The sequence below is a fragment of the Eubalaena glacialis genome, chromosome 14 (assembly GCF_028564815.1).
Source record: "Eubalaena glacialis isolate mEubGla1 chromosome 14, mEubGla1.1.hap2.+ XY, whole genome shotgun sequence".
Lineage (NCBI taxonomy): Eukaryota > Metazoa > Chordata > Mammalia > Artiodactyla > Balaenidae > Eubalaena > Eubalaena glacialis.
In genome coordinates, this window is record NC_083729.1 from 82,985,783 (window position 1) to 83,012,191 (window position 26,409).

Here is a 26,409-nt window from a genome sequence, read left to right on the forward strand (position 1 = left end):
TGATGGAGATCCAGCGGTGCAGCTCCCACCTAACCAGTATGGTCAACTTTGCCTGAACAGGAATGTGGGGATTTGAAACTTTTGAAATAATACAAAGTTTCTCTAGTTGAAAAACAAAAATTACATTTTAAAGACGTGGGAGTGTGGGTGTGAGTGGATTGTTTTCTGTTTCGGTGGTGGGCAGGCAGGCAGAGATCCCGCTGGCCTCCGCTTTCTGGTGTGAACCACGGTGTTCATGTGCTTTGTGACCTTTGTGCTTTTGCTAATTATTGTGTCATTTTAACTCTGGCTGTGTTTTAATCTTTAAAATAAATGGCATATTCTGAAGCAAGATCATCTAATTATTCAAGGGATGATCTTGGTGCTAGTGTTAAATAAAAATACACCCACAGTCAGTAATTTTGAGATGAAAGTTAGATGAGATAAAATGCCCTAAAGAAGACCCCTAAACATCAGGAAATACCGGGCTGCTACCTTTAGAACAAGCACCCTAAGAAATTTTTGAGATGATGCTGAAAATCAAAGTAGCATTGAAGATCCATAGATAGCCCCAGCACTTTACCTTGTAGTCAATGTGAAGGAAAATCACTCCAGCATGACACGAGGGCTTCTGCAGTCCATTCCTCATCTAGGATGTCTCACCCTGCATCCTTAGGGTCAAAGCTCCCAGAGCTCCCAGGGCGGATCATTTCCTGACAGCTGCAGCTGGATGAACACCCCATGGGGCAGCAGCCTCTCCTTGTCAGTTTCTTCAAGAGAGGGGTCAGTGCATCCGTTCCCAGACCCCATTTCCATGCCTCCAGCCTCAGCTTCACCCACTGGATGCGCACAGAGAAGGAACGGGAGGCTGCGCCAGTACCCCACTGACCGTGGGCCCACGTGGGGCACGGGATTTGAAGAAGGTGAAGGGATTCTGACCTTTTACCTATACACCTTGGTAGCTGCTGAATATCTACAATTTTTGCAATTTAAAAAAACAGCTAATTAAAAAGAAAATAAAGGAAGAAAGACTGAGTTCTGCTGTGGAACTTGGGCTTTCCTAGAAAGCAAGGAGGAGGTCAGTGGGAAATCTCAATACAATGTGGTCAAGCATCTGCCCACTGCCAGCCGCTGGTCCTACTCTGCAGCACAGTCACCTGAGCAGAGGGCAGCACAGCCGCCCTCAACCTGCTCCATATGCCTGAGTGACAGCCATCCGCCAGGGGCCGTGGGGATGCGTTCAACATCTTAATCTGCTTGGGCTGCGCTAACCAAAAAGCATTGACTGGGTGCTTTAAACAATGGAGGGCATTAATTTCTCACAGTTCTGGAGGCTGGGAAGCTCCAGATCAGGTGGTGGCAAGGTTTGGTGTCTGGTGAGAGCTCTTTTCCTGGTTTGCACACAGCCACCTTCTTGTATTCTCCCACGGCAGAGAGAGAGGGGGACCTCTTGGTCTCTTCCTGTTTTTATAAGGGCACTAATCCCGTCATGGGGGCTCCACCCTCATGACCTCATCTAAACCTAATTCCTTCCAAAGGCCCCACCTCCAAATACCACACTGGGGATTAAGGCTTTAACATATGAACTTTGTGGGGACACAGGTGTTCAGTCCACCTAATAGAGAGGGGCTCAGGATGTTCAAACGGGAGTAAATGTTCCTTAGGAGGATTCCTCCACAAGAGGCTGCTCTCTCTGGGCTGGAGGCCCACCCCACCTCGCTTCCCCATAAGACTCTGGGACAGGGCAGCAGTGCCTCCCGCCCCCGCCCCAGCTCCACAGCCTGGCCCTCACCTGTGCTGTCCCTGGCTTGGCCACCTGCAGAAACTCAGAGAAAAGGGGCAGCCAGGTCTGCAGGAGAAAGGAGGAGAGAAGGGTGGGGATGAAACCCCTCCTTTGTTCTAAGAAGAGGCTACTGGGAGGAGCCTGGGCAGACCCTTTGGTACAGGAATTGCCTGGGCAGTATCAGGATGGCTCCGGCCATCAGACCACTGCCAGAGAAATGACCATTAGCTGGCAACGTGGGAGCCTTGTGTCACTGTGGCCAGGGAAGTCTGGGAGAGAGAAAGATGAATATTGAAGTTATTGCAGAGTGATGGGTCAGTCTTCTATTGGGAGAGACGGAGTCCCCTGCTGTGCAGAACCCAGGGAGGGGCCAGCAGACTCCGGAGCCTGCCCCATCATTGTGAGAGGCTCAGGGGTACCATCTCATGGAAAAGGGAGCTAGGGGCCATGTCCTGAGGCTACAAAATGCACAACAAGCACTCACTTAGATGGGGAGAGCAGGAAGGAGTTAACTCAACTCTAGCATGACTGCCCCCATCCTCCCCAGTGGAGCCTCCACATTGTCCATACACCACCATGTGCTCAGCTGCAGCTCTGCAGGGCACTGCCCTCTAGAGATGGTGCCACCTCAGTGACTGGGAAGGAGTCAGTCTACAAGCTGGGGGACTGAGAGCACATGTTAACAGCACTTCCTGACCCTGCCCAGTCTTTCCCAGGACCATGCTGCCTACAGCTCATCATAAATCCAGTCACGGCCCAATCTCTTTGAAAATGATTTTGCATATGGAATTGAGCAGCTCAGGGCAATGCAAAGTTACGGTGCCTCAACGCAGAGTAGCCAGCCCTGCTCTATTCTGAGATGAGCATTTCCATTGCTCAAACATTTCAGACCAGAATGGGATCCTGATAAATTTGCCATCTGTATATGTGGTCCACCCATTTCCACTCATTGCGTCAGCAGACATTGTTAAGAGCTGCAATGTAAACAGATTATTTGTTGTCTTTTTTTTTTTTTTTTGCAAAAGATATTACAGAAGAGAGCTCACTCTGAACCTGAAAAGAGTATTTCTGTGTTAGCATGGTTTTACAAGTTTTAGCTTCTGTCTGGGGGAAGTTTGCAAGCATTGCCTCCTTTCTCCGCATTCATTTGTAAAGCAACCTCCTACATGGTGCGATTAAAATAAAAACTTACTCAAATGCTTAGTCAATGCTGAGCAGCCCTTCTTTCATATGTACCCTATGAATGAGTTCTGAAGTAACAGGCCTAGAAAATGAAACTCCTCAAAAAGAATATGAAAATGATTTGAAAAGGTGCCAGAAAATACTTTGAGTGTGTGTGGGGGGCGGGGGGAGGGATATCAGCTCATGGGACTCTTCCAAGACCTCCAGATTGTGATGGCAAATGAACAACCTTGAGAGTTGATGTGGGGATAAATGACCCAGGTTTAAAGTGGGAGGCCCACCCATCATGGACACCATGGGGGCATCTCCTTTTAGTCAATGGTCCACTTCTAAATGCATGGACTCATGGCTGCCTGTTGGTTACGTGGGTGTCATCAATGCTCTGGCTTTGGGTCCCGCTCTGCTACTTCTTAGCTGTGTGGTCTGGGGCAAGTTGTTTAAACAGCCTGAGTTTCCTTGCCTGTAACATGTAGATAATAATAGCACTTACCCCACCGGGTACCCCTTCCCCATCCCTCAGAGCTCACAAATTAGATTAATCACAGTCCTTGGTTATAACAGTTTCCACCTCTGATCTGTGTGTGGCTTTGTCATTTATTTAGCTCTGTAATGAGTTATTTACAATAGTGTGATGGGCACCCATGTTTCCATCACCCAAAACGAAAGCTGTGACCAGGACGGTAACCTACATCTCACTTTATGGCCCCCAATATCTCATTAACCCCTTCTCTCCATTCCTGAGGTCACTATCATCTTGAGTCCTGTGTTCCTAATACCCCTGTTTCCCTTTATTTAGTTTTATGCTTCTGTATGTATTTCTAGAAGGTATGGATATTCTTATCTTAATTGTTTTTAACTTTGTAAAGATGGTATGCTACATGTAACTTTGGGGGACTTACTTTTTTCACTTAATGTTATACTGTTAATATCCATCCATAGTATTGTGTGTCACTGTAGTTCACTTGTTCTTACTGGTGCATCACAGCGTATACTGTAATGTACTCATCCACTCTCCCACTGAGGGGCACTTGGGAAGTAGGGGCCCAGACTTGTGCTAGTTAAAACAGTGCTGTTATAATCATACTTGTGCACATCTGCTGTTTTACAAGTATAAGAGTTTCTCTTGGCTGTGAATCTTGGAAGGGAATCATGACAGAGAACATATGAAAGTTCAACTTCAGGCGATCATGCCAAACCATTTTCTAAAGAGTTTGCACCAATCTACAAGGCCACAAGATTCATCTTCTCTAACATTCCATCATATTAGACTTGTTAAACTTTTTGCTAATTGAATGGGTATAAAATATTATTTCATTGTGATCTTGATTTACGTTTTTCTTTGTGAAGCTCTTTATAAATTAATTGGGCATATATGTTTCCTCTTCTGCAAAATATCTCTTGGTTTCTTTCCCCCATTATTATCATGGGTTGTTTGTGCTTTTTTTTTTAAATTGATTTGTAGCAGTTCTACATATCTATATCTTGTTCCAGTTTCCACTCTGACTTTCCACTGTTTAAAATTATCTCTTGGTGAACAAAAGTTCTTGATTTTGATATAGCTAAATTTATCATTTTATGATCAATTTTAAGTGCTTGTTTAAGAAAATCTTTAGCTCTCAGGAGATATAAAAGATTGTCACCCGTATTATCTACTATGAATTTTAAAACTTATTTTTGACATTTAATTTTTTACCTTATCTGGGGTTATTTTCCAGTTATAGTTTGAGGGAGATAGCCAAGTTCCTTTTTTCTCACACGGTTAACTATTTTTTCCAATTCCATTTAATGATGAATCTCTCCTCTCCTCACTGACCTTCTTTACCCCTCTCTCAGATACCAAAATCCTTTATATGCATGAGAGTCTTTTTCTTTGATCTCATTTGTATTCCATGGTCAAATTTTCTATCCATGAACCAATACTGCAAAGTTGTAATTATTCCAGCTTCATAAAAGTCCAGATGTCTGGTAAGGTAAGCTCTCCCTCACTTCTTTTATAGAAATGTCTGCCTATTTTTGGTCCTTTACTCCTTCAAATAAGTTTAGAATCATCTTTTCAGGTTCAATTTAAAAACCTATTGGGAACTTGATAGGAATTCACTGAATGTATACATTACATTATATTAAATCATATTATCTGTGAACATGATTTATCTCTCCATTTATTAATATCTCTGTTTTTTAAAAGATTTTTTTTTTTGATGTGGACCATCTTTAAAGTCTTTATTGAATTTGTTACAATATTGCTTCTGTTTTATGTTTTGGTTTTTTGGCCGCAAGGCATGTGGCATGTGGCATCTTAGCTCCCACACCAGGGATCGAACCCACACCCCCTGCATTGGAAGGTGAAGTCTTAACCACTGGACCACCAGGGAAGTCCCTATTAATACCTCTTAATAAAATTGGATACTTTTCCTTTTAGCGATCTTCCACTTCTATTGCTAGATTCATTCTCAGGGAATTAATATTTTCTGAAACTATTATAAATGGTTTCTCTGTAACTGAACAGGACCCTATGGGGCCTTTATGGGACAGACCTCTCATCTCCTCTGCCTGCTTCTTGTTTGTAGAAAAACTTTAGCCTCCTAGGCCGAGTTCCAAAGAATAAATTTAATCAGAGAAGTGAGAAAATGCAGAAACAAAGGAAAACAGTCAAACAAGACAAAATAATAAGAGTTTAGCCATTAAACAAAGTCAAGGGCCTTTAGTTCCTTCTCCAGGGCTATAGATAATATTCTGGGCCAAATCCTTCAGCTGTTTTGCAGATACTGAAACCCCCACCAGGGAAGAAGTTAATTATACGCTGCCAACAGCATATAGACCCCAGATTGGTTGGTACCTCAACCCCCCTCCCTCACCCTGTCCTTAAAAACGTTTCCCTGAGAGCCATCAGGGAGTTTGGGTCTTTTGAGCACTAGCTACCTGGACTCCTTGCTTGGTGCCCTGCAGTAAATGCTGCACTTTCCTTCACCACAACCCGGTGTCAGTAGATTGGCTTTACTGCGCGTGGATGAGCTGACCCAAGTTTGGTTCTGTAACATCTCTTTAATTGTACTTCCTAGTTCTTTGATGTGTATACATTTTATATCTTCACTAAATTTTATTATATCTAACAATTTATAGATTTTTGGAATTTTCTATGTAAACAATCAAACCTTATGCAAATGATAACAGTTTTACTTCCTTCATAAAATGATTTTAAGGGTGAATTGGGGTTATGCAAAAAAAGCAAATCTCAGTGGTTGGCAGCTAGTAAGCACTCAAGAAATGCTTGTATAATATCTACTGACATTATTGTCATTAGTAATTGATGGAAGAATTTTAGAAATTGTCTTAACCAATTCCTTCACGTTAAAGGAAGAAACAGAATCCCAGAACAGCTTAACGATTCAACAGGGATCCCACAGCTGCTCCGTGGCAGGACCAGCCCAGAAGACCTAAGCCGCTGGGCTACACAGTCAGGGGTCCTATCTCTTAATCCCCAACCACATACCAACGTGTACTTCCGTCCAGCGCAAACACCTGTTAAGAGGAGTGTTTCGGTGAGTGGAGCTTCCCTGCATCTCCATGACAAACATTTATTAAACCAGCAGCATGAATTAAGCTCCTTCTCTGTGCTGGGCTTCCCGTATCACGCACACTTCTGGCAGAGGAAAAATTTAACACTGTAACTCAGATGTACAGAAAAGGGTAATTTATTTCATTTAAAAAATTCTCCATAGAAATCTCATTTCCTGCTGACGGCGGTCGGGATGGAGGAGAACCTTAAACTTGCCTGCTGAAAGCAACTTGGAGTCTTTGGGTTTAATTCACTTTGGGTAAATACATAGCTAAATCAAATTCATATTTCCTTCTGGAAAGGTGTCTCTTCCCCTGCTTCTGTCCCAGGATGGCAGCTGAAGAGGGAGAAGCTGATGGATTCTTGTCGTATGTGGTGGGGCCACTGCACTCATCTAGCCTTTGGTCCATAGAGGGTGTTGGTTGGTCTGGGGCTGACCTGGTCCTGTCTTTAAACATCACCACTGGGCACCACTGGGTCTGGCTGGCCCTTCTGTCCTTTGGGACCACCACAGCTCTGATCTCCCTGGCCTCTCAGATCCTCTCAATATCAGCCTTGTCTGTCACCTGTTCCCAGGCTTTGTGACGATGACCTCATGGCAGGTCGGCTCCCAGCTACACCTGTTTCTCCTCTGTGGGCACATAGGAGCACTGGGCCTTTTCAGGCCATGTGGAAGCAGAGGGAGAGGCAGGGGTGTTTACCTGGATACCCCCCAGCCTTTCTGGTGTGGATGAGGAACAGCACACAGGATTTTCTCAGACCCTAGCTCAGCCCCTACTTCTCTCAGAGCCCTTCCCATCTCGCCCTCTCGTTCTCACCAGGCTGGGGGTTTCTCCTCCCACCTCTGCCAGGAGGGGTTGTAAGCAGCTCTTTGCAGGAAACTGCCCTCAGCAGGAAGCCCCTTTCCTTGTCACTTTAGCAAAGCTATATTGTAACTAACTTTTAACCAGGCACCCCATGCTCTACCCATCTCCGGCCGAGCACACCTTTCAAATCTTTTAATCACACAATACCTTGCCCAACTCGTTGGTTCTTTCCATAGATCAAAGAAGTAGGAATGAAGAATAAGTAATTAACAGATGACTGGATCTCTTCCCTAGCTTCCCCTTCAGTAATCTCACGAACAAATGGTGTGACCAAACTGTGTGAACAAGATAACGTCTGGAGGAACATCACAGGGAGTCCATGGGTGTGCGTGCAGGAGGGGCTGGCGACGACTCTGACCTCCTATCTCAATGCTTAACTGAGATTACTTCTGGTCCTTCCTTTAAAACTTTCACAGCCAAGCAGAATCTTCGGAGGTGGTCCTTTGGGGACACGGAGTCCACCAACTCCCCAGATTGCCGGCATTCTGATCGAAGACAATGTTCCACTCTACCAACGTTTATGAACTTGACTCTGTAAGTGGCAAGCAGCAGGACCCGATTCATTCGGGAACAGGATGGGGACGCACCCCTCTTCTCTCTGCATCTCTCCCTCAGCCACTCTCCTCGCTGCCAGACGGTGTCTCCCCTGCTTCCCGAGGCTTCAGGAAGCTTCCGAACGGAAGTCCTCACCTGCTCCTCATTCAGGCTTACAGCAAACCCCACGGTCAAGCTAGCCAGGTCTTTCTTGCTCTTGATCGATTCAGGGAGCTTTTGGAATCTAAAATAACATGTGTCCTCTCTTGCCAAAGCCTGACTTTAATGATGCTTCCCTGTGACCTCTGAAAATGTCAGTTTTGACATGCAGATATCTTCCTAGCAGTCTCCTGATGACCCACAGCCGGCTTTGGGGTCGCGAGTCAGACGCAGTTGTGCAGAGCAAGTCACGCTCCCGCTCTCCCCTTGTGTGTGGAGGTGACTGTCTTTGTGGACAAGGCACCCTGTTCTCCTTCTTTAGCCCATCTCTGAGCTAAAGAAGGCCAGATCTGACTGTTCTCAGCAGCCTTTCTCTACTTCGTCACCGCCCAGGATGCTGTAACTAAACATGTCCTTCAAGAATGGCCTCGGACTCACCCAGCAAATCCTTGTTCATTCACCCACTGGGTCTCCGTGCAGCCTTTACTGAGGACTCGCTATGGGTGTGGCTGTGAGAACCCAGAGACTAAGACAGAAGAAAGCCTTCAGGTTGCTTGAAGGGGCACAGAAAGTGCAGACAAGACTAGTAGTAACTGTGCTTAAGTGGCAGTTCCCACAGAACCGGGAAGAACAGGTCCCAGGAATCAAGGAAAAGCAAGACTGGGGGGTCTAGTTTCTTGGCTCCTACATAGAAGAAGGCTGAGCAGTATTTACCCTTGCTAAGGGCCATGGGCTTTACGCCCAGTACAAGTCTGAGATTTTGCCTCTGGGGACCACCGTTCCACCGGGGCTGGGGCCAGAGTGTGTTTCCAACGCTGGCCGCCTGGCTGCCGACCAGGAAGGCAGGTTGCTGTCCTATTCCACCCCCTGATGTGCTTTAGGGAGGGCAGGTGCCTCGGATGAAACCATTCAAGCCATCGGATGTGGCAGGCCTGCTTTCCAATGCCAACAGAAGTTAAGGAAATTACATAGGGCCCCAAAGGAGCTCTTTGAGAGCTGGGTTATTGTGAAATGCGAAGTGGGGTTGCCTCTGGGAGAAGGCTAAAAGAAACTCGTTTCAATTTTCTTTGGCCTTTGGAAGCATCAGCCTCGGCAGCGTTCACGTTGAGAGTCGGGTTCCCCAAATTGTGTTGAAAGGTGACATGGTTTTCCTCACACCAGCAGGGCCTTAGCATGACACCAAGTGTGTGTGTGTATGAGTGTGTGTGTATGTGTGTATGAGTGTGTGTGTATGTGTGTATAAGTGTGTGTATGAGTGTCTGAGTGTATAAGTATGTATGAGTGTGTGTATGAGTATGTGTATGTATATGAATGTGAGTGTGTATGAGTATGAGTGTGAGTGTGTGTATGAGTGTGTGTGTGAGTGTGTGTACGAGTATGTGTGTGTATATGAATGTGTGTGTGTGTGAGTATGTGTGTATAACATGTGCACATGGAATTCTTTTTGCACATCTCTTAAACACTCTCCCCAACACAGAAGAGTGTGGTTTTTTTTTTCTTTTTTGCTGCTGTTGCCTCTGCTGCTTTTAGCCTAATTTTTCTTAGGTTTTAAAAAGGTGTGTTAGAGATATCTCAAAACCCTTTCCTCCAAATTCTGAGATGTTCATCAGTGGGCAACGGAAGGGTGGTGTGGATGTGGGCAATGGTGAAGATGCACAGAAGTATTTATTAAGGATGTCAATGCTGAATATTGGAAAAGTTGCACATTCTGAAATACGTCTTACCACTTCTATGTCCAAACATGCGTGCTGTATTTTAAACATTTTATGTTATTAAAAATACAATTAAATATTAAATTAATATTTAATATTAGTATTAAAAATATTTGCTGGGTTGTATCAATAGAACTGACAGTTTCTTACTACCTCATCTTCACCATTAAGTTTTTTTAGTAAAACTTAGAGTCTTAATATGGCCAAGGAAAGAACGTCCTAATGAGATGATTACCTTTTTCTGATGTTCCTGCTTTATAGAACTTGATCCTCTTTCCTGGAGTTTGGTGAGAATAAGGGAGCATGTGTCTGTCCGGTAACAAAGGTCCCTGTGTTTGACAGCCACAGGGCAAGAACGGGAATGGTGTCAGTCGGAAAGTGAGATTTGTTCATTTATTCGTACGAATCCCAAGAAGCCAGGCGCTTTTGGTCACCATATATGAATCAGAGAGGAAAGATCCATCTCATCTTCCAGCCAAAAATAAATAAATACATAAGTAAAAGAATGCATTCAAGTCCTTTGAACAAATAAGAACAGCTAATGTTTTTGACTGCTCATGGCATGCCTGTCTCCATTCTAAGGGCTATGCACAAAGTCACTTGTGTCTTCTCACAATTGCCCTCTGTGGTCCACGGTTGTATTCTTTTCACGCCCATTCTACAGATAAAGCCACGAGTGGAAGACCAGCCTGCCCAGAGCTGCACAGCTAATAAGCAGCTAAGTTGGGACTCTCCCCCAGCAGTGTGGTCCAGGCCTGACTCCCTTCTGGCGACCACCTTCACAGAGGATGTGAGAGGCAGGTGCATTTGATGTCATATTTTGTCCTGGGCCCGTGTCCATCCATTTCCCCGCAGTCTGCCAAGATTAGAGCTGGAGAAAAATTCTCTAGTTCTGTCTTGAATTCTAAGAGTGGGCGTGGGGGGGTGGTTCGGGGGGCTTCTAAGTGGGCACCCGCCCGCAGCTCCCTGTGGTCCACTCTGCCCCCCTGGGTGACAGCATGGGGCTGCTGTACCAGCAGCACTTGGGCAGACCACACGTGGGTCCGAGGGCGGGGTGGCGGTGGGATGCTTTATCTTTTATGCTCTGGGGCTCTTGATAGGATTCTTTATTTTACTGCTTTTCAAATCCTTTGCATTAGGTTGTACAGGAAGGAAGAAAGAAAGCCTTGTAGTTTTTTATTTTTTTATTTTTGGCTGTGTTGGGTCTTCGTTTCTGTGCGAGGGCTTTCTCTAGTTGCGGCGAGCGGGGGCCACTCTTCATCGCGGTGCGCGGGCCTCTCACTATCGCGGCCTCTCTTGTTGCGGAGCACAGGCTCCAGACGCGCAGGCTCAGTAATTGTGGCTCACGGGCCCAGCTGCTCCGCGGCATGTGGGATCTTCCCAGACCAGGGCTCGAACCCGTGTCCCCTGCATTGGCAGGCGGATTCTCAACCACTGCGCCACCAGGGAAGCCCAGCCTTGTAGTTCTGATCCGCGTCCTTCGGAGGCTGGTGTGGGTCTGTATCTGGAGTCGTGTGGACACACCTGCAGAGCATGCAAGGGCACCCAGGAAGTGGCAACCAGAACAGACCTTGCCTTCTAGGGGTCTCCCTCACCCCACTTCCAGGAACAGGCTGGCTGCAGCCTCGGGACATGATGTTTCCAGGAAAGGGGAAAGGCGATGCTTGCGTCTGTGCAGAAACACCTAGCATGGGGAACACTTACCTCTGTGGAATCTTCTTAAGGTGGGCAGAGGAGTTCAACTTTGCCAGCCCGTCTTCCTCCCGACACCCATCCCCCCAGCACTCCCTGGAGGGTTCTTCCTGTGCTCCCGAGGCTGAGATGTGGGCCCCAGGCTCTGTGCTGCCAGAGCCCATGGAGCAGAGACTGCATGTCACAGCCGTCCCAGTCTGGCCCCGATTTGTCCCTACTCGCCTCCCTCCCCTTGTGTGGAAGAGGGGCGACCAGCCTGCCCAGAGCTGCTGACAGAGGCAGCAGAGGCAGATGCGTGGGAACCTGGCCACGGGTCCTCCAACTCCGGTGGTCAGGACACGTGGGCCACACGGACCCCAGATCCTCTGGGTCCTGCCCCCACGAGTGATGACCACAGAAGCAAGGCGCTCGCTATAGCTGCAGGAAGAAGAATGCTCTTCACCACCACCAATGATTTAAGAATAGAATTCACTGGCTCTGCGGCTGTTTCTCAGAGATGATGCCACTTTCCACGCCCCTCCTCTCACCAGAGACCCTCCCACCCCCCCCAACCCACGTGTAAGCAAGGGCGCCCACAGCTGATGGACGGCACAGATTCTGCCAGGCCTCCGAAGTGGACGCCCGTGAAACAGCTCTGCCAGAAGCAGATTTTATAGAAAAGGAAAGAAATGCAGAGGATTTGGGGGCAGTGGAACTACTCTGTATGATACTGTAGTGATGGATACATGTCATTTTACAGTTGTCAAACCTATGGAATGTACAACACAAAGAGCCCTAATGTAAACTATGGACTTTAGTTAATAATAATAATAATGATAAGGCTCATCGTTGTAACAAATGTCCCACATTAATGCAAGATGTTAATAATAGGGAAGACTGGGGAGGGTGGAGGAGGGAGTATATGGGAACTCTTTGTACTTCTGGTTATTTTTCTGTAAACCTAAAACTGCTCAAAAAGAGTCTATTAATAAAAAAACACTTAGAGTGAAAAACATCAATTAGTCATAAAAAAAGAGAAAGAAAAGAGGAAGGGTGCAGGGCACCGTCCGTTCCCAGAGGACTGCTCAGGTTGTGTAGACACAGCCTGGCCTCGTCAGGGAGCAAGAGCCCCCATGAGCTCTGACAGCTCTTGAGATTGGGGCTGAGGCCTGGCGACAGGACACTAGGCTGATGACAGTTTCTCTCTGGCCCTTGGCTGCCAGTGGGATTCCATACAAAGCCCTGATTTGGATGGAGATGAGACCTGCCAGGAGGGAAATATGTTGCCTTCATAAGGAGAGGTCCTTTTCAGGTCAGACTGGCCCATGCAGGAGGGGGCACGGGGACACACCCAGTCCTTGGTCACCTCACCACCTGGGCACCCCAGTGCAGCTTCCTGCTTCAGAAGGCAGGGATACTGCATTCCTGGTTTGCACAAAGATGATGCCCTGTGGCTGGCATAGCCTGGTCCAGGTGAGCAAACTGAAATGACCAATCCTAGAGTGTTCACTGGACCACTCCAGAGTCAGGAGAGAGACTCTTAGCTGTGGTAAGCTAACTTTCTGGATATTGAAAGGAAAGATCTTAGGGCAATATGGGTTGTCACATAGAAATAAAATAGCATTAATAGACTGCTATAAAATTAATAGAATAGAAATGTTTATTGAGCACCCACTCTGAATATGATACTGTGTAAGGTAGCTATTTAATAAAACGTTGGCAGGGATGGCCTTTATTAGTTTGTGTAAAATCTGACCCTCGCCTTTAGCATTTGGCCGGCTGTCTTCTAGTGGGCGTTTCACTTCACTTGTTTCTTGTTCACTTCAAACGCTCGTTGAGTGACTTCCAGGAGGCAGACGTCATGCTGGGTCCTGAGAATGTGGTGACTCCAGACTAGAGCTCCCGGAGCAGGGGAGGGGCTGCCCTGGGCACCTGTGCTGATACTATTGGTAACTACTCTGGGGGCCGGTGGGGTGGTACCAGGTGGGGGGATGGACACAGACACTTAGGGAAGAAATGGCTGCCCTGTCAGCTTGACAAGGTTAAGAGGGTGTGTAAACCCATATCTCTCAAGCATCCCATGACGTCCTCGTGATGCTTGCCTTATCCACACACTGCTGGCAGACTGTTCACTTGGTCATTTCCTTTATGATGGCTCACTCGTGCGTAAATAACTGGATTTAAGGTGCATACTTTATATTGCTATCAGAAATGAAAAGCCAGTATCACTTGTCATTAATAAATATCAGACTGAAGCATATGATCAACTTTATGTTGATAGAAAAAGACCACAATGAAACAAAGCAATGTTCTCCATTCTCTGGCCCATTGGAGGCTGAACCTCAGGCTTGTTCTCTCTGTGGAAAAGATAGATCAGCAAGAACACAGACCAGTAAAAGCAGCCACTTTTTCTCCTTGATGAGGTCAGAGTTTAAAGAGAATGGAATAGGACAGACCTGTTTTCCTCAAAGACCCAAGGTCTAGGAACAGCTAAATCTTCCACATCAAACAGTGCCCATGGATGAAATCTTGTGTGTGTATTGCTGGTTCATTCATTACTTAATTCCAAGAATGTCCTTAGATCATCTAATACATGCGAAGCATCCTGATAGGTCATTGAGGAGAACACGAAAGTGACATGACCCTTGGCCCCAAGGGACCAACAACCCTAGTTGGGAGATAATAACTGTATCATCCCCCAATGTGGTCCAACACACATGGAATAGGAGCCCTAGTTAGGCCAGCACACCCTGCCTGGGAGGGGGCACTGCGAAGAAAGATGCTCCTTTTGTTGGGATGAGTGAGCTGGACATTCTGCTCCAGAAGGTCCTTTGAGCTAAATCCAGAGGTCTAATTGTGATTTTAGCAGAGGCTTCAAATGAGAAGGGGTAGTGAAGAATTCAGAGAAAGCCTTGCTGATTCATTAGATTTTAAGGCCACTGGGATAGGGGCTTCCAGAAGATGTAAAGGGAGTTTGGGTCAGATCCTGGAAGGCCTCGAATATCACTGAGGAACTTGGGGTTTTGGTAGACAAAGGGGAGCCACTGAAAGTATTTGAGCAGGAGGTGACACAGAGCTAGTCTTTTAGGAGTTACTTGGTAGTGCTGTAGAACCATGAATGGGAGCCAGGAAAATGACACAAGAGGTGTAATGAAGCAGTCAGGGCCAGAGGAGAGAGAGCCCGTGCTTGGATGTACACTGGGCGCACACAGGGAGCATGCCCACAAATGTTGCAATTGGGTTATTATGAATAGCATGGCGTCTGCACATTATATAACATGTGACTTGTGTATATTTCATTTACACTCTTGGAAATGAACACATAGAACATGGCAAATTTTATTCATCTTTGAAAACTCACTGTATTGAACATTGGATATTCCAAATGACAATATAGTTAGGCTTTGTGAGTACTAACTACATCCAAGGTGCTGTCCTCAGCCCTTCAAATGTATTAATCACTTTATCCTTACAACCACCCAATGAAGTAGGCACTATTATTATTCTTGTTTTATCTGTGGGAAACTGATGCATGCAGAAGTTAGGTAACTTGCCTGAGGTCACACAGATAACCCCAGAACTTCTCTAGGATAACTCGTAATGGACTTCCTTTAAATAAAATTCCATTCAGGCATTCATGATGTAATTCTTTCCACACAGTGGATTTCACAACTTTTTTCGGAGCAGAGAACTTGAGCGCAGGGAATAAGCACCCAACAGGTGCGGGTTAGATGTGGAAGGATGCACTGGAGAGTTGGCTCTTAAGCTTACTGGTCAGACATTTCTGAGAAGCTTCTTCACCAAGGTTTACAGTCAGTTTCAGAGGTGAATAAACCTTTTCAGATGATCGGAAAGATGTGCTCTTTTAGTATCCTCTGAAGAATAACCTTCCCTTCTGTAGTTTGCTGATAAAGCAGGAGTCAATCCATGATATTATCATCATGACATGAATGTTTTGCTCAAGTTCAGATGTCTAATAAGAGCCATTTTCTTTCCGAGGGCGTGTTATCAGTTTCACGAATATATGCTCTGTATTTCATTAGTATTCTTCTAGCAAAACACGATTCTGAGTCATTTCTGAAATATCTGCTCTCGCCTGCATGTTGTTTCTCAGTTTTTACAAAAATTGCCTTTTCTACTTACTGGCAGAAAAATTTAACACCACACAAACCTAAAATGGATGTGCTGAGAAAAACACAGCACACCTATGGAGTTGTGACCACCCAGCCCATCATCTTGATCATCCATCTCCAGGGAGGAGCCTTGGGAGGGAAGACTAAGTGGGAGGGATAGAGGAAAAGTTCTATAATATGGATGGATATTCACCATCATGACTTCCTCAGATATTGAGCCAAAATGAGGTTCAGAGAGGTCGTCAGAGGATGTCGAGTGAAGAGAAATGGAAAATTGGAACCAATATGTGAAGGGTTGCTTTATTCATCACAATCAGAGGGTGTCTGATTAAATACCACTCACTTGCATTCAGTGGAAAGCAGTTCTGGCCCAGCCCCGTCCCCTGTCCCAGGTGGACACTTTCTCTAGGATGAACAAGAAAAGATGGTCTCTACTGTACTAGCTAGTAATGTGTTTCTTTCAACTGGAGGTACCTAGGTCCTTCACTCTATCTCATTATTGTAACAATGGTCTAGCTCACCCCTTAGAAGCCAACCAAATCATTCTCCTCTGTGCTGTGCCCACCGGCCCCTTCCATAGCAGTGATGCCATAGTGGGTCTCTGTCCCAAGTGATCACATGTGTTTTAATCACTTGCTTTTGAAGGACCCTGAAGTTCAGGCACTGTTCTGTGACTCTGCCCCTCCCATTTCCACCGGATGTAGATTCTCCATCATTTGAGGTCCGTCTGTTTTCCAAAGTGCATATCTTTGAGATGGAAGCCCCAGACAGGGCTTCCTCTCCCTCTGCAAGTAGGGTTTTGACAAACTCATCTCATTGCATAGCCACGAAAGACCCCCAAGAGGTTCTAGAAACTTCTGATCATGAAGGCTACCTGAGCAGACCCTCTCTGGGTGTTTTTGTTGGGGGTTTGTTTCAAGTTGTTTTCAGTGGGTTTGTCTTTGCACAAGTCTCTGACAGGAGGCTTGGTCTCCTGAGCCCCAGACTGAAGGCAGGATCTAGAGATTGTGTTACTGGATCATCTCAGTTGCTTTCAGCCCATGAGAGTGGTTCTTGCTTCTTCCTGGACCGTTGCGAGAAACTGAATGTGACTGCTTGGAAGTGTCTCTGGTTGGTTCTGCAGTCCCCATGTTGCTAGCTGACTGGCTCACACCTCTGAGAGCTCAAGGCTGGCAGAGCTGAACACTGAGGACCCCTTTCCCTCTGGTAGGTGGGACCAAGAATGAACTGGGAGGAGGTCGCCACCTCCAGAAGAGGTGCAGGTGCCTCAGGGAGAAGCTCAGATAAGGAGAAAGCAGAGTGGAACCCCTTCACCCCCTCTGTTATCTGTTACCGTGATGAGGCTCCCGACCTGGGGAGTGAAGCCTCGGTCAGCTTGGTCATCGGCCACTCACAGACACATTGTCAGGGGAAAGGGCCTCTTGGATGCATGAGTCAGTGCCAGGAGTGCGAGGGGAGGCTTGTCCGGAGGCCCAGGAGGCTGGAGCTGCATTGCATCCAGGTCCTTCAGATGCACATCTCAGGCCATTTAGGTGACTGGCTCCTGGCTCTTCACCCACAGGCCTGGGACCTCCCCCTGCCTCTCAGGGCAGAGCAAGGGCTGTTCAGTACTGAGGCTAGCAGTCCTGGGTGTGGAGCCTGGGATTCACAGCCCAGAAAGGATAAAGAAGCAAATTTCACGGCCAAGTCATTTCAACACTTTCTTTTGGACATTTACTATAGCACAGTTGTATGCAAAATACTGTGGAGGATATGATATGACAAATCCTACCTGCCCTCCCCGCCAAGGATACGAAGTTCTAGCAAGAGTGACCAGCCAACAGGCCAGCTCTAACCAAGGCTAAATCAGATGGAGACCCTCCTGGACTTTTATATATGCCTTTAGAATATATATACCTTTAAAAATAAATAACCTTGAACAAGTTTGGTCATTAATATATTGGGGCCTATAATAGGGACTAAATTTGTCTTTTCATGAACTGGCTGAGAAACCCTTCATGACAACCCTCCCCCCAGGCCATTGAAGTCAGTTTCAGGAATGTCCTCCAAGCCATGTTGGTACAGTTTCCGAATGGCCCATTGCATTTTGCTTCTATTATTTTATAAAAATGAACAGGAAACAGAATGAAAGTGTTGTATGCTTGTGATAAGAAGCTTCAACTGTATACATTCAATAGAGGGAAGGCCAAGTTGAAAAATCACTGGAAATACTGAAGGCTTTCATTCATTCATTCACACATGCATGCATTCACCCAGCAAATGTCAACTGACCACCTACTATGTATAGACAACTCTTCCAGGCAGAATGAGGTGCCTGCCCTCAGGGAGCTGACAGTCTAGTGAGGGAACAGGAATAAACAAGATGCATAATATGTAGAGTGTAGGCAATGAAGAGGGTCATGGATAAAGAGCAAAGCAGGAAAGGGGTGAAGAAGTCACATTGGGAGAATGGTATAATTTGAGAAGGGTGCCAGGGAAGGCCTCACCGGGGAAAGGTGACTTTGGGGTAATACCCAAAGGAATAGAGAACATGATGTACTCAGATTCCCAGGAGGAAGCCAGCTCACGGCAGAGAGAGCCGCAGATGCAAACGCCCTGAGGCTGGCGCCGATGGTGAGGCTGTGGCCTTCTTCTGGTGTTGTGTCTGAGTCTGTGTTGGTCAATGGGGAGCACTTCCAACAGCTGCTGGGGTAGAACATCTGGAAAATGGGCTTTTCCTGAAAAGTGTTGGATGAACATAACTCACATGAACTTCAGCCCAAATGACCAGTCTGTGAATATTGGACACCAAATGTGATTTGTTTAGTAATGAAACATTACTGAACATGATTCCTCTTTCTTTGGTGTTCTTGCTCACTCCCAGTGCCTTGAGTGGTGCCAGGTGCATAGCTATGACTCAATTAGAGTTTGTTAAGTGGCTATTCCAGAAGACACATGAGGGCCATCAGTGTGGCATTTGTCAGCGGGCATCCTGGGCCTTAGATGAGTGCCCCATGGGGCCTGTACTCTCTAAGAGCCAAGCATGGGAGCCCATGGGCCAGTCACCTGAGAGGTTCTGAGAAGCCCTGAGCACAGGGGCACGGGGGAGGCGATACTGGCACCTTGCAGATTCAACCAGCCCAATTGTCAGTAAGAGAGTTTTGCCAGGTCACCTTAAAAATAATTACTCAATCCCGAATGTCCTGAGCACGCTCAGTACCATGGAGCCTCTGTTTCCAAATTCCCAGGCAAACTGTTTTTTCTTCTCATCAGCACACTGGAGGGAGGACTGGATTCCCCTGGCTGCCAAAAGTGCCCTTGCTTTCAAATTCAAACCCCAAAGCAGCAGTGTGGCTGTTCTTCAAGCTGATCCGTTCAGAGTAACCGCAAATGCCAGCCCGGGTGATGGTTTCTAATTGAATGTGACTTTCTTTGTTAACGCCTGTCCTTGCCCCCAGCAGCAAACTGACAACCAGGACTTGCCTTTGTGAGCTGAAATGATGTAGCTGATAACCAACAGCCTGTATTAGTTTTTCCTGATAATCTCACAGTACTTTTAATGAGATTGGTGGCAAACGTGCCGTTTCTGGGGCAAATTAATTTGTCCTTGCAAAACAGAGTGTCAGCGATTTTTATTTCCTTTGTGTCTGACATACAACTGGTGGTGTTTTCAATGGCAATTGATACAACCTAGTATTTCGGCTGCACTGTGAGAAGGACAAGATTTTGCCAAGGGCAATAAAATCAGCATAACCACAATTAAATGTCAGATGACTGACATTTGGAAAACGGTATGCTGATATGTCTCCCTTCCTTCTCTGTTCTGTGACTTAGCAAAGGGCCAAAGAGATAAACAAGGCAGCTCAGGTAGTCGGGCCACGGAGGAGCAAAGTGGGCATGAAATGTAACCCTCTGTCCTTTCTGTGCCCTCATACTCAGTAGATGGGTACTTGCATTCTCTGTATATGTGCTGTTTGGTGACTTGCACTGATGCCATTTTGCATTGCTGAAGCCATGAGGGTGAAATCTGGCATAAGAGTTGGAAATACTGCACCCAACTCTTCCAGTCTCTCATTTCCAATGTATTGTTGCCCCCATCCCCAAACAAAAATCTACTCGAATTTTCTATCATAGTTGGAAGAGTTTTGGCCACAGTATCAGTCATGGCAGTTTCCATCTTCTTTGCTGTACATCTTTTATACTACCTCCTTTAATCAAAGTTTAGGATAAAGTTTTGATTTGGGCAGATCATGGAATAACAATGAGAATTAGCCATCTCTTTCTGAAGTTAGACAGAAAAGAACTTGCATGTTGAATCCACCAATGTAGTTTTAAAATTTAATGCTCCTAGAATGTTAACTGGGGCATTTTTTTTTTTGCTGTTAAGGGACCGATCACAGAAGAGAAAGGGATGCTAATATCTTCTTTGATGAGCACTGGGGTCCTGAAGGATATGAAAGACCTGCAGGGCAGAGTGGGGTCTCTCCACTGGCACAAGGTAAAGAGTAGGCGGGTGTGGTAGATTTCATTCTACCCGCTATTTAATTTCATTAACAAACCAGTCAAGAACATGAGAGGCTGTTCCCAGAGCTCCTTTGTCCTGTTAGGGGTTGGCCTCATTGGCATGGCTGGCTGTGGGTTAGATCACACCTGCTAAAAATCAGCAAAGAAAGGTGATATTAGCAACCTAAAACACTATGTAAAACGGGGCCATGGATCAACTCTCTTTCCTTTCTAACTTTTGATTGACAGCTTGGAGCAGCCAGTGGTGACAGCTGTGCCCAGAAGGTGAACATTTTCCCTTGAGCTGAGGTCTCAGTTCTATTATTCTTAACTTGGAGTTAAAAGAAGCAAATCATACAGGTAAATAGTTAGGAGTGGCTTAGAATCCATCATAGCAAACAAAAGCCAGGTATTTTTAAACGTTTGCAACATTGGCATGGACAACAGAGCTAAATAGAGTTCTGTAGCCCCAGGATGGGCATGACTCTTTCCTGAGTCACACAGTCTGCTTGTCCCCTGCTGACATTCCTGTGTCTTTGATAGAGTCCTTAGTAATCTATCTCTGAAGAGAGTTTTCCAGCTCAAAAATCATCATGTTCAAAAAAAAAAAAAAAAATCATCATGTTCAAGACCCCATATGTGGGAGAGCATTTTCAGTCATGAATCTTACCCAAGACTTTTGGTTCAAGTGATTTGGGGGAAAACATGGGTCCTTCCAGAGTCCACAGGTCATGTGGATGTATAGTTCAGTTGGTCTTTCAACTGGGCAGGATTAAGGACAAATTTAAAAATGTTCAGGTCAGCCAGACAGCTCTGTCTGTTTCAAGCAGGCTGGAATTCGGGTTCAGCCAGAAGCAGCACTTGGTCCAGGTACTTGAATCTCACCCTGCCCAAATCTTTATAATATGGGAACTCAGATTCCCTTGGCTGGACCCTTCCCTCAGGCAGCAATATTTTTTTTCTTTAATGTGAACCTGCCAAGATCACTGATGATCGCTTTTACAGCTTGGAATAAAAAGTTGTTTGTGATCCTATAAATAGGACAGCATATGGTTTTGCTTTTTACCTAAGACCATTGATTTCATTTGTCTTCATATTCAAGAGAAGGATAAATAAACTGCTTTCCTTGCTCAGTGGCTTGGCCACCTGAAAAACCAGTATCTGAAGTCAATTCCCAGCGGGAGAACTGTGCTTCGCCACATCTCTCTAAATCAGTCTCAGATGTTCTGGTTCTGACTCAGGATGCCACCCCGTAAACGCCAGGGTCTTCCATACTAGACGAAGACCACGTTGCTTTCTGGGTGCTCATGGAGTCACATCTGTGACCGAAATACTGATCATGCTCAGAGGTAAAGAGAAACGCTTGATATTACGCACGAATGGTATCACTTAACCTATCCTCCAAATTATCTTCATTTGGTGGTTAGGCCGGGTTCTTTTTGGAATTTCCCCAATTTCACCCAAGCAGATCACATATTTTCATAGGCGCACCAATATAAATGTATTTAACATAATAAATATTGATAAATACATAAATAAGTACAAGTAAATATAATGTATATAGCACTGCTAACAAGTATAAATATTAAATATAAATAAATGTATTGTGAATGTGTATTTATAATACAAATATCAATAAAATGTTGTTGAATGAATGAATGGGTCCTTCCCTAAAACAGTCTAAGTGTCTTGAATAGTCGCCATGATTCATTCATCTCGTATAAGCAGTCTCTCTCTGCGCGTAATTAATATGACAAATTGAATTTTTTTTTTTTTTTGGCCGCATGACTTGTGGGATCTTACTTCCCCCACCAGGGATTGAACCCGTGCCTGCGGCAGTGAAAGCACGGAGTCCTAACCACTGGACCGCCAGGGAATTCCCAACAAATTGATTTTTATTTGTCATCATAAAATGGAAAATTGTTTTCTGCTATTCTGACTCTCCTAAAGTTAAAATAGAACAATGTTGTAATTTTAGGGTTTATAATTTTTTCCACCCAGAAAATCAATACTTTCTATCTTCCCGATTTCTTATTTAAAAAGAAAAAAGAAAAAATTATGACAAACACAACCCAATGACTATTCATACTATATTTAAACACCAAATCAATATTTAAAATAATGATGCTAAAAATTAGTTCCAGATGGCTGACAGGTTTAAATGTGAAAAGCAAAACAAGTCAACTTTGAGAAGAAATCATAGGAGACTATCTTCATGATCTTGACAAAGTCAAAGGTTTCTTAATGCGGACACCAAAAGCACTATAAAAGAAAAAAATGGATAAAATAATGTCATTGATGTCATGTTGGGTACTGAAATTAATTTCCTCCACCTGGATGACAAAGAAGGCTATGAGAATCAGAAAGAGCCTGGGGGTGGGACATTTTCCTTCTCTTGGAAGAACGGGCTTTGGAGAAGAGTGTTGATTGGCAAACAGGTAAACACTCTTTGGGGGGCAGAAAGGTTCGTGGGTGGCAGCATCAGCCACTACCATGTGGGGCTGGGGAGCTTGCAGTGTGCTGGCCCCTTATGCACGATATCTCTTTCCATCTTAATGGTGACCCAGTGAAGTAGATAAGATGCTAAGCAAGGTCAAATGACTAGCCCAAGTTCAGGCAGCTCTTAAATGGTAACTGGGAAATCTGAGCCCATGTGGGTCCAAGAGGGCACCATGCCATACGCTCCCTGGGTGCAGGCCATGGGGCTGTGCCCTTGACCACAGCCCAGTGATTGATTCCCAAGCTTAGCATGAGTTTCTGTCTGCTCCATCCCTGCTTTCTTCTGATTTGACCTCCTGTTTGGCCACAAGTTCCGTTTTGTTTCATTCTGAGTATGGATGAACGGTTTGATAAAAAAAAAAAAAAAAATCACAACATAAATTCTAAACGAAGCATGTATTCAAAGAAATGGTGCTGTTAACTTTCCTTACTTCTAAATTAGATTTTCATTGGAAGTCTTTTCAGCTTGAGGATCATATGACACAATTAGATGATAGGGAACAATGACACCAGCTCCTCCGTGTAAGTTCCAAGGTAATTCAAGGTGACAGTTAACTATTGAATGATTAGAGAAAGGCCTGTTGGGACCTGGCCCAGACTCAGTGTCCTTGAATCTCCTTCCCTCCATGGTGTCTGGTACACTTCACGTTGCTGGCAGTCAACAGCTGTAAGATTTATGAAGAACGAGGTAATCACACTCGTTTTGGGGTCTTGGGCTATGAACACTTGAGTGCCATGTAGCATGTTAATATCAATTAAAAACTCCAACACCCGTCTGCTGAGGTTAATGGTATTAAAAGACTTGGCACATATGCCTGGATATCAGAACGTATTTTAGACTTTTGCTTTTAGAAGTTCCTCCTATGATTTAGACTCAAAAAGAAACTTCAAGAATTAACACTCAAACTTCCAGATTGAATGTATTACCCATGTGCTGTAGGGTGTGAATAAAAATTTGTAGCATAGGTTTTGAATAGATGCCTTCATGTGTGCGAGCAAGAGTGTGTCTGTGTCTGTGTTTGTGTGTATAACCCTTGACAATTTCAGGACGGGGCAAAGCTCTGTTGGTGCCACAGTTTCTCTGCACACCTCAAGTCCCAGATCAGAAGCCATGTCGCTAATATCCGTAGCTCCTGATTAGTCTCTGAATTGCTCTAGACCCTCGCTACTCAAAGCGCAGTCGTTGGGCTAGCAGCAATCGCATCACCTGGGAGCTTGTAAGAAGTGCCGAATCATGGGCTTCCCCAAGACCTTCAGAACCAGAATCCTCAGGGCATCTGAATGCCCACGGCAGTTTGAGAAGCTAAGAAACGCTACTCTAGACCAAGCATGCAGAGGACATTTTCTCCCACTCTGTTCAGAGCATATTTCTATGGGCCTTCAGATCCCTGCTTTGGTGATTTTGTGATTAAACGTGGTTAGGGGCTGAGCATTTTAAAACTTGTTCGGCTTTCCATGCTTGTTTGGTGTTGTATCTAGAATTTGGGGGCCCTTGGTCGGATCAATTCCTTACTTCTTTGTTCACCAAGCTCTTCTCTGGAGAGAAGGAGGATTACAGACAGAAGGGGATTCTGCTGTAATAGGAGCTGGCGGGATCTGGCCAGATGTGGGGCTGAGTCTCCAGGATGAACAAGGGATCTCTCTGAGACAAAATGTCCCTGTCGGTCTGCCATCAGGACCAACAGGGTATTTTAGTAGAATGTTTGGAACTGAGCTACAAACTTGCCTTCAATTCTGGTAATTGCCTACACTTGCAACTACTTTTTTGTTTCATAAAGAATAAACAAACAACACTTCTCCCCAGCAAAATCTAGATTAAAAAATATTTTAAAATCCTATTTTGCCACTTTGACTTTTTACATAAATGACTCATGGATTTAAAGGCCATTAGTTCTAAGGATCCATTCTCCTTCTTGGATTTACCCACTTATCCCCAGCTTGAGTGCCTTGAGTTTTCATAAAATTTGCTTTGTCGCATTAGTGTGACTTCAGTGCAGCTGTCATTCTTGGACTCTCTTTCCTCCCCTCTTCCCTCTCACCAGCCTCCATCTCTGGCTACACACACCAGCTTCATTCGCATTTACTCCCAGCCTTGACTCCTAGGTTCCCAGCCTTGATTCCTAGGTTCCCAGCCCCGACTCCTAGGTTCCCAGCCCCGTGCACCCAGATGCCTTGTGCCCAAACGTTCTTCACTGGGCCCTCAGTCTTATGTGCTGGAAGGAAAAGCCTGAGTACCTTCCCTGTTTACCACCAAGAAGTGACTCCACTGCAGCTCAAATCCAGGTTTTGCTGTTTCTATGACATCTCATGGACTTGTCAACCGTGCTATAAGGCTCGGTAAGAAACAGCCTCACGGAGATTCAGCCAGGCTTCAGTTCACACTGTGCCCCGGGTGAACAGGTTGTGCAGGAAATCTGGCCCAACCTCATCAGCTTGGAGACAGGGGACAAGGGAAAGGCCTTTGGGGACTCCAGAGTTAGCCAGGGCCCTCCCTGGCTTCCGTGCAAATCAGCCCACACATTCATGACATGGGCGGTGTGTTCTCAAGCTGTAAGGAAATCAGCATTTTGTAAGCAGAATAATATTTTAGTTGTACTGGAAGTGGAGGATGGGATTATCCTGCAGCAAATCATTTGTACAATGAGGAACCCTCCTGTGATGCAAATGCAGTTCACTTAATAAAAGCCTTCTAAAAGCAATGCACAAACCCCACGTGTCCGTAAATACATTTATAGACGTGCAGATACGTCAGATGAGTCACACCAGCAGCTATAAACAAACCCCCGCATACTGGTGACTTAAGTCTCGGGAAGATCCAGCCATGTGGTTCCTAGTCGTCAGGCCCCCTCCTCTCCCTAGTGATTCAGAGACCCTGGCTCCTCCCATCTCACAGCCCCCGTTGTTCCGAGCCTCAGAGGCAGGCGTCTGCATTCAGCCAGCAGGTGGGAGAGCTGGAGAAACCCCACCTGCCTCTCAAAAGCCTTGGCCTGGATGGGACGCACTTCTCATCACCCCCCATCGGGAAGAACTGGACGCACGGCCCCAGCAGGCTGCAGTGGGGCTGGGTCACGAGTTCTGGGCACAGGTCACAGGGTGCAGAGGGAGTCCCACATTTTGGTTGACAAACACCTTCTCCACCACATCTTACTTGCTTATTCAAGGTTTTAACAAGCAAATCTCCTCTAAGATGTCTGATACTTCTTATGTGGAAGTTTGAGTGACTGGTGTATCTTTATTTATGGAGAGTAAATCGAAGCCCTAGGGAAATTTATTTGTATTTTGGCAGCTGTGGGAGGAGAAACAAAGATTCCAGGGACTTCTTGTGCTTTGCAAAGCCTGCTGTTTTCATCACTATGGTATTGATTTTAATTTTAAAAAAAAGAAAGCAAGCAAATGAGAAAGGAATTAAGTGCACAGAAGCAGCTCTGTAGCCTGTTGTCTGAGACAAGGCTCAGGGCTGTGCGGGCCTCGCCTGTGCGCCCACCATCTGATTTATCTCGAGTCTGTTTCTCGAGAATCAGGGTTGCAGAGGAGTTGCTGAGCCTTTGAAGAACTGTCCCAGGGCTCAAGCCAGCTTGGCACTGTTTACTTCCCTGGATTTCACAACTTTACTGGAACCTGCAAAGAGTTTTGTTTAGCTTTTTTTCCCCCGCTAAAACACAGACGTACCAAGTTCTTGTGAAACTAAAAGTCATCCGGTAACCAAATCCCAGCCCCAATCTCCTTTGCTCTGAGTGCAAACATCTCATTAAGGGCTGGGAAGGATGCAGCCTTTGCCTGGAGACACAGGGCCCTAGAGGGAAGAACCCAGTAGTGGAGTCCCACAGACTTCGGTCTTGACCCAGTTCTGCCA